Source organism: Triticum aestivum, chromosome 4A (assembly GCF_018294505.1).
Source record: "Triticum aestivum cultivar Chinese Spring chromosome 4A, IWGSC CS RefSeq v2.1, whole genome shotgun sequence".
NCBI lineage: Eukaryota > Viridiplantae > Streptophyta > Magnoliopsida > Poales > Poaceae > Triticum > Triticum aestivum.
Window position 1 is genome coordinate 91,785,116 of NC_057803.1, and position 7,861 is coordinate 91,792,976.

At 43.6% G+C, this 7,861-nt stretch overlaps 1 long non-coding RNA gene across 9 annotated transcripts; it reads left to right on the top strand.

Moving 5' to 3' along the window:
* Positions 1–1,342: 1,342 nt before the first annotated feature.
* On the top strand, positions 1,343–6,798 carry LOC123085350 (uncharacterized). 9 transcript variants are annotated; one of them, XR_006439693.1, is made up of 11 exons: positions 1,343–1,936; positions 2,020–2,122; positions 2,409–2,481; positions 2,834–2,970; positions 3,036–3,130; positions 3,275–3,657; positions 3,930–3,963; positions 5,607–5,704; positions 5,903–6,010; positions 6,319–6,467; positions 6,556–6,798. It is a non-coding gene; the product is annotated as an uncharacterized lncRNA (long non-coding RNA). The 9 variants fall into 9 exon arrangements; XR_006439692.1 differs by having other exon boundaries at positions 6,319–6,798; XR_006439694.1 differs by having other exon boundaries at positions 2,025–2,122; positions 6,319–6,798.
* The last annotated feature ends 1,063 nt before the right edge of the window (positions 6,799–7,861 follow it).

A 7,861-nucleotide genomic window follows, 5' to 3' on the forward strand; every position in this document is an offset into this window, starting at 1 on the left:
AATACTTATAGAGACCATTGAACGGAGGGAGTTCAACCCTTTTGAAATCTTTGTCTTACAGGCCGAATCTACCTTGTAATTTATTTCCATGGACTACGCTATGCATCTCCATCTTATAATGTTATTACAGATCTAAGAATACTAAGGGCATCTCCAACGCTGACCCGTAAATTTCCTCTCGCATCCGTCCGCGGGCAGGGTGGGTCAGTCCGCGGACACGAATGTGAAAGCCGGATATCCGCATACATTTCAAGCCGGGTTTCAACAAACTAGATGAAATTCATCAAACCCAACATAATTCATGAAAGTCCGGATAGAAAATAGCACAAATCATGCATACATAGCATGCAAATAAGTTTAGCACAACAATAGTTCAAATTCAATAAGATTAACCGGATGTTCAACAAGTTTCTCATGAACGGATCATGTCATCCCACACATACTGCCCCTTCAGCTTCATCCAACAGTGTATGTACGTAAAGGTCATCCCTCTATCCCGTGGTACATCACCGCAACGCGTACGGGCTACACAACGTGTAGAGCAACATTGAGCAAATGAGTGATTCAATCTACAAGTTGAGTAAGAAGAAGTAAAACTTTCAATCTCCTTCGCTGTCGTGCGCAATGGCCACCTTGCCACCAGCCGAGCTACTGTGTCACAAAACTTTGTGATGGTGGTCTGTATGGCGTATCATCGATACGATAACAAATTTACATTGTGATCATGGATGATGTGCATGTCGGAGGGCGCAATGTGCTTTCGTGCGTGAAACAAATCATACGCGTTGCTAGAAGAGCCCCCTTCTGCCCCTGCCTTTGAAATCCAAGACTACGGCCAATCACACATCGCACAACAACTCTTCCTCCATGGTCGAGTACCCCGTCATCCTTCGTACTCTAAAAACGACATGACGTATGAAAATAAGCTCAACATCATTTGACTGAACACCTACTGGGTGTGGTGTCCGCCATGGACGTCATCGACAGGAGGCGGAATGTACCTGGCTGTGGACGGGTCCTGGGTGGACGGCGCTGTCATAAAAAGCAAGCAGGCGTCCGGCAATGCCTGTGCGGCGGTTGGACAATTGATATAGCAAAGGCTAATTTTATATTGTGTTGATATAACAAAGCATCTCGAAAGTACTTTTGAAATATTGATATAGACAATTCCACGATATCTAACTTATAAAGGATGAAGGGGTAGGTAGTCACAACGAAGGCCTCGAGCGCACTGTACCACGCGAGGGAAAAAAGATCACCGCACCGTGCCCGCGCGTGGGGTTGCAGCGCACCACGCGAGCAGAAAAAACACCACACCGTGCGAACCCTAGCCCCAATCCACAGCCCCGCGCCCCTCGCTCCTCACTCCCTCGTCCGCCCCGAGCCACACGCACACCCAATCCCCTCCCCTCCAACCCTAGCCGCCCCGCTCCCCTCCCTCTCCACGGCGCCGCCGCCGCCGCCTCCTCCCCTTCTTCCCTGCTCTCCACCGTGCCGCCTCTTCCTCCTCTTCACTGCCCTCTCCAGCGGCGGCAAAGAACGGCGGCGCTCGATCCGATCTGCTGAAGAGAAAAGATGAGAGAGGGAGAGAGACAAGGAAGGAGAGGAGGGAGAAAGATAGAGGAAAGAGGAGACCGAGGTGTGACGGCGGATAAGAGAGGGTGACCGAAAGGAGCGTGACGACCTGCAGACAAAGGGCGGTGGCGGCGCCGCTCGATTTGATCTGCGTGATAGAGAAGATGAGAGGGAGAGAGAGAAGGAAGAACATGAGAGGAGGGAGAAAGAGAGAGGAAAGAGGAGAGGGGGTCGACGGCCGACAGGAGAGGACCACCGGAAGGAGTGCCGCCGGCTCGTCGTCTTCCACCGCCGGCGTCGGCCTGCACCAGTGAGGTCGGGCGAGACCTTGCTTCCAGGGCGGCTTGACCACAGTCTACAGGTGACCACGTCCCTTCTCTCCCTTCTCCCGTATGTATCTCTCTATGTCGTTTCTTCTCCTTTCTCACACGAAGAAACACACAGAACAGTAAAAATGAAGGATTTGGGGGCTGCTCAGTTTTGGAGTAGCAAACCATAGAGGATATGGGGCTGCACGTGCTTGGAGCAGCAAGCCATGGCAAAGAAGGTGAATAAGCAACACATACATGTACTGCTCAAAAGATGCATGTTTGGAAATTTTGTTTTTTGTTCTTAAGATTTCTTTCAATTGATCTGTACCTAGCAATCCCGTGTGCTTGCAATCACATATAGTTTTGGCCATGTTGCTACGAGGAAGCTTCCTTCAATTGAATCGATCCTCTCATTAGCTCATGGAGGGCATTGGCAGGAACAGAGTGGTCAACTGAATTTGATTGTTCATATATTCTATGCCTATATCAGTGCTTATCTCAGTTACATGATTTCTTTTGCAGTACTGCCAGGGGTGGCTGTTTGTTTACTGAAGGGGGTGTTGATCTGCTGCCCCTTGTTCTACACTCTGTCCAAGTATGAATTTGGATGCATGCTTACAAAGAATTATCTGATTACATGTTTGATGCTCTCTAAAAAATTGCTACAAAGATTCATAAGAAACTTCTCGTGATAGATTTACCATTTGGGATATTTCCAAATGTTTACTTTTAATTCAGGAGACGCCCACAGCGCCGTTTGCTCTTTGTACTTAATCTTTCATACATGCAGGTTGTTTAGCCATCCAATAGAACAAACCATTGATTTATATGGCCAATGGGTCTTTTGCTTGCTTCCTGTTAATATAGTCCCCTATTTGTTGTTTCTGAGTGTACATCTGCTTGTTCTTCTGGTTTTGTTGCGACCATATGATTTTATTTGTTTGCAGGTCCTGTTGTGGTTCCCTTTGTTTGCTTTGTTGTCTACAGCTTTGTGATCTCACGTGTTGCTCACCTTGCTCTCAAGGTTGATGCTATATTTGCTATTCATCTCCCTATAGCAAGGTTCATGGCTAGAGTTGAGCAGGTGCAGATGTGTTGTATGTTTTTTGCAATCAATTAAGCTATGACTCAAGGTCACTTTTTTTGCAGGATTTTGAATATTATGCCCTCGCTCCGCATCGCACCACTCTGCCTCCTGCCACCGCGTTCGATCTCCTCGCCTGCTGTTGTCCGAGTTGGTGGAGGTATGAAATTCTTGTCCATGAGCTCGATTCAGCCATTTGTCCATGTGTGATTTGTGCAGTTTTAGGTACTTGTGTCTGCACGTCTTGGATCTTGGATCATGTGTGTTGCTTCAGAAATTTGATCACATTTATTTATCTATCAAGGTGGTAGAGGCAGCGTGGATGGCTTGGTGACGGCCTCAGCTTTCCTTGTTGTTCATCCACGTCATCCTTTTAAGTAACACAAACAATTTTTTGTGTGTGGTATGATCTTCGCAAGTTGAAGGAAGCACGGCCACTCAGCAAGTTCAGGTTGTTTTTCATCCGATGAAGATCTTTGCAGCTTCGCTGACCCGGGTGATGGCCTCATCTTTGTTCCTTGCTCTTCTTCCACGTCGTCCTTTTTGAGTAACAAACAGTTTTTTTGTGGTATTATCTTTGCAGGTTGATGGAAGCACACACACTCAACGAGTTCAGGTTGCTTTTCATCTGATGAAGATCTGTCCTTCTCTGACATTCTTTAGTTTCCAGTGTTTATCATTGTTAAGGTAAATTTTCGTTACTCACTTTTTTCTATATTATCTCTTGATAGTAGATTTTATTTATGGTTATATCATAATCAATTTGTTGAAGGACAGAAATAACCAATATTTCCATAGAGATTGTGTGGTAGCTTAAATTGAACCATTGCCTTTTGTTTTCGTTCACTCATGCCATATTACAAAACTGTTCGATGAGTTGTATTGAGCAATGTGGAGAATCTATGACTTTGCCATGCCGTCTGATTCTTCTCTTGCCTTGTGGTTGCATCTTTGCCAAGGAGGAGGCGGTTAAATCGCTGAAACAAGTTCTTGGTGAGATTTCCTACCACAAATGTTTATTGTAATGTCTTGCTTAAAGTAGATTGTGTATCTAATTTGGGTGGATTTACTATCTGTATTTTTTACTCCATACAGTTGGTACTTTATTTAGAATGATCAATTGCCTCAAATGATTAAATGGTTCTCCTCTAACATAAATGTGCCGACAAAAAAGTTCTTTTCCACTTCACTACTTTGTAGATGCTGAAGTGTGGCCTTGAAAGATAGGGAGATGCTTAAAACATGTAACAAAGATTGAGCTGCCCATTTAGTGAATTCGCTACTACTGTTCCATGGAATGCCCAGTGGGATGTGTGAATTTTATGGTTAAATTTTTCTGCCATGTTGAATAGCTGATGCAGTGCATCGAGTATTTTCCATCTAAATTTTGCTTTATCATTATGCATGCTTGTGGATGTTCTGGTCGAGTTTGTGCTTGGGTTATAAATGTGACATTTTTAAGCTATTAAGGTAAAGACATTCAGTAAACCAAAATCTTCATATGTAACCTAAAAAACTGAACATGATTAAGAATCCTTTGTTACACCTTACTCCCAAATCTGTCTTCCAAAGAAAGATCGTTAGGTGTCCCGCCCCCTGCTTGCTTAAAATACTTTACTACTCAATTTCCGTTGGTATGAGATAGTTTTCACATCAGGCAAAAAGTCGAGAATGCGCAACCTGTGTGTACCAAGGTCTAGGAACTTCATAAATTAAAGAAGAAGAAGCTTTTACATACAAGGCGCTTCCTTTTCACATTTCTTTAGCTTGTCAAAATTCTTACATGATTCATGGCCGTGTATCCCTATCCTATCCTGCTACAAGATTGAGTTTGTGATTCTTTGCGTATTTGCAACGCCTTGACTGCAGAGGTATCCTTCTCTCTGTACCAAATCTAATTCTTTGCATATTGGGTTTGCATAAGCTTGCGATTACCTGCTCTATTTGCGATCAAATACCATATGTGTATGTACTCGCAGAGGTAATAGAGAATTTCAGAGAAAGATAAAAAAGAAAGGACAGAGGATGCTGAGGAAAATGATACCTGGATAGTTACAGCTACAACTTACCTATTGCTAAAATTGATTACTCCTCTCCTATTTAGTGAAATGTGTATTGGCTCTTTTATGTTCTGTGGTTAGGACCAGCAACTTGATTAGGTGCGGTTTTCTTTAACTGATACATCTTTAAACTAAACTGAACAATACAACAGCTTCCAGAAAGTATTTTGCAACTTCAGAAATCCAAAATTATGGTTCTGATGTTAATGACCAGGATGATGCGATAGCCACTTTTGATCCGTATCTATTTTTTCGAAGCTTGAAAGATATACTTGCAACACTTGACTGGAATGATCTAACTTGCGTTTCTTTTTTTTTCCATTTCCAGAATACTTTGCTGCTAGCATAATTGTGATCCATTTTTTACTCTACTTTTCCTTGATCTATATACATGATTGTCAATTTCCAACTTCTTAGTTGTAGAAAAAACAAACAAAATTCAGTTTAGATGTGTCTGATGTAGGCATTAAAAGATTCATCAGAGCCATTATTCTGAACATTGTTTAAAACGACACCCTATTGCCGTTGGTGCCAAGAACTTGTGATTTATGGCTTATGTCAATTCCATCTTTATAGATGCTTGTGAAGTACATGGGGGAGGCGCGCATAGTTGATGATTATGTTCTGGGTTGGCCATTGAGAGGGAGGCCGAAGCAAACTCCGTCAGGTTTCAGGTGCACGCCCTCTGTCCCTGTTTTCGTCTGTGTAGCTAAACTTGAGAATTGTACACTTTGGTATATGAAGTTAGTTGCTGAGTTTACATGCAGTTATGAAAGTTGAAGTGTGCCTCCCTATTTTACTTCCTTTAATACAGGGCATTCTATAATTATTAAGAACTGATTTGTTGAAGTATGCCTCCCTATTTTGTCCAGATAACTACTTAGGTTAGGCGGGAGAAATAAAAAGGGTAACCATAGATATATGGTCTAGCATCACGAGGTTCAGGTTCCTGTTGTTGATCAACCGTTGCTTCGGTCGAGGTGGGTTATTCTTGATTATGTTCTTCTTTGTATTCTTGTTCATGGCCTACACTGGTGTTATCATCTATTCTGTTTCAAAAATTTCAATGGCTTAGTTTCATGTCCCAGTACCACTTGAAGTACAACTAAGTGCATTCTAACAGGACAATAATGTATGTATTTACCTATGGTTATTGTTTCCTATAAGAAATATGATCATCTTACCTTGGTTTCCCCTGTATCTGACTTGGGACAGTTTTATGTGAGATTTGTTTTGCATTTTCAGTGTGTGTGGATGCTTAAGCTTAAGCTTTTATTATTTGGTTCAGTTAGAGATTAAAGAAGACTGAAATTATGGGCTCACAGCGAGGATTGTTGTGTCCAACCTGCACAAGAATGCCAAGAATTCCTTCTAGGAGACGTAAGCGATTGTTGTGTCCAACCTACACAAGAATGCCAAGAATTCCTTCTCGGAGACGTAAGCCACGGCGCATGTTTCTGCCATGATTTCCTTCGGTTGGATTTCGTGGATTTAGGTGTTGAAAAATTCTGGGTTGTGGATGCAGGATTAAGGATATGTACCTGCACTACAATGAGAGATTTGGGCTGCTTCTTTGTGGCTTCCAAACTTGAAATGTTTGTTTTGAATTTAGTTTAGTTTTTTGTTGTGGATTCACAGCTTCTCATATGTACCATCCTCTTAGACCTTTAGATTTTCAAAGAAACTAAATGTGTGGTATGGTCTTAATAGTACAACTTAAAGCTTTACATGCTTTATATTTTCTCTGAAATTTGCTCTTGAAAAATCATGTATCTATGTTATATCCGGTGCGAAAAGGCGGCTTCCAAGCAAAGGATCCGGGAGTGTTGGCCACATTTGGTTTTCAATTTGGGTGTCTAAATATTCTCACAATACTTGACTCCCTCTCGGCCTTTACGCCATTGGCGCAACGAGTCATCTAGTAAAGGAATAAAGATTCAAAGATGAAACGTGGTATTGTGATCACCGTGCCACGTGTAATGGAACAACACTTCCTTTGGTCCGCTGCCGGCGCTCCTAGTCCGACCTTACTTTGCTCTCATGTGACGCCTCCATCTACAGGCATCACCCTCTTTAGAGCATCTTCAATTGATAATGTATTCCCTTGCCTTCGTCTTCTTCTATAGCGCACCCATTCCGACGGGCGGCGGGTTCGCGCGGCCACCGCTTCGCATCGCCACCACATGGCTTGGCCGCGGCAGCTTTCTTCTTCTTCGGCGGCCACCAAATGGGGGGAGGGGGTGTGAATCCGGGACGGTGATTTGGGGGTGGCATGGCAGCGACGACGGTGTCGGGAACGGCGGGAGACACGGGGCTAGCCATGGCCCATGGGGAGGTGCGGCGGAGCTACGGTGGCTGCTGCGGAATCGGGGAGAGGAGTCCATAGCAGCCTGCGGTAGGCGGGAGGGCGAGCGTGCGGCAGAAAACTTCTGCTTGGCGGTTGGGCGTTCGCGCGGCGTGATTTGATTTTACTCGTGCGGCAGTTGGTGATTTAGATTTGTATCACCAAGTGATGTGTTTTACATCTAGAGTATAAACTGAGATTTTTTTTTTATCTACATCACTGTTAAAGCACTGTTTTGAGGGCTAAATGATGTAAATTTTGAGTATTTACATGTCTACGTTATCTATTGGAGATGCTCGTATGCACTTCCTCCTACCGCCTTTCCTCTAAATCTCTAATCCTCTTCGTCGCAGCGCATCTCGCCCGCACACAGATGTATGCATCACATGGTGGCAGAAGGTGTTCGCTTCTTTCGAACCAGAGAGTTCGCCCCTAATTTTCCGCATTATTAAATTCGGAACTTTTAGTCAGGAAACCATCGTTCAAC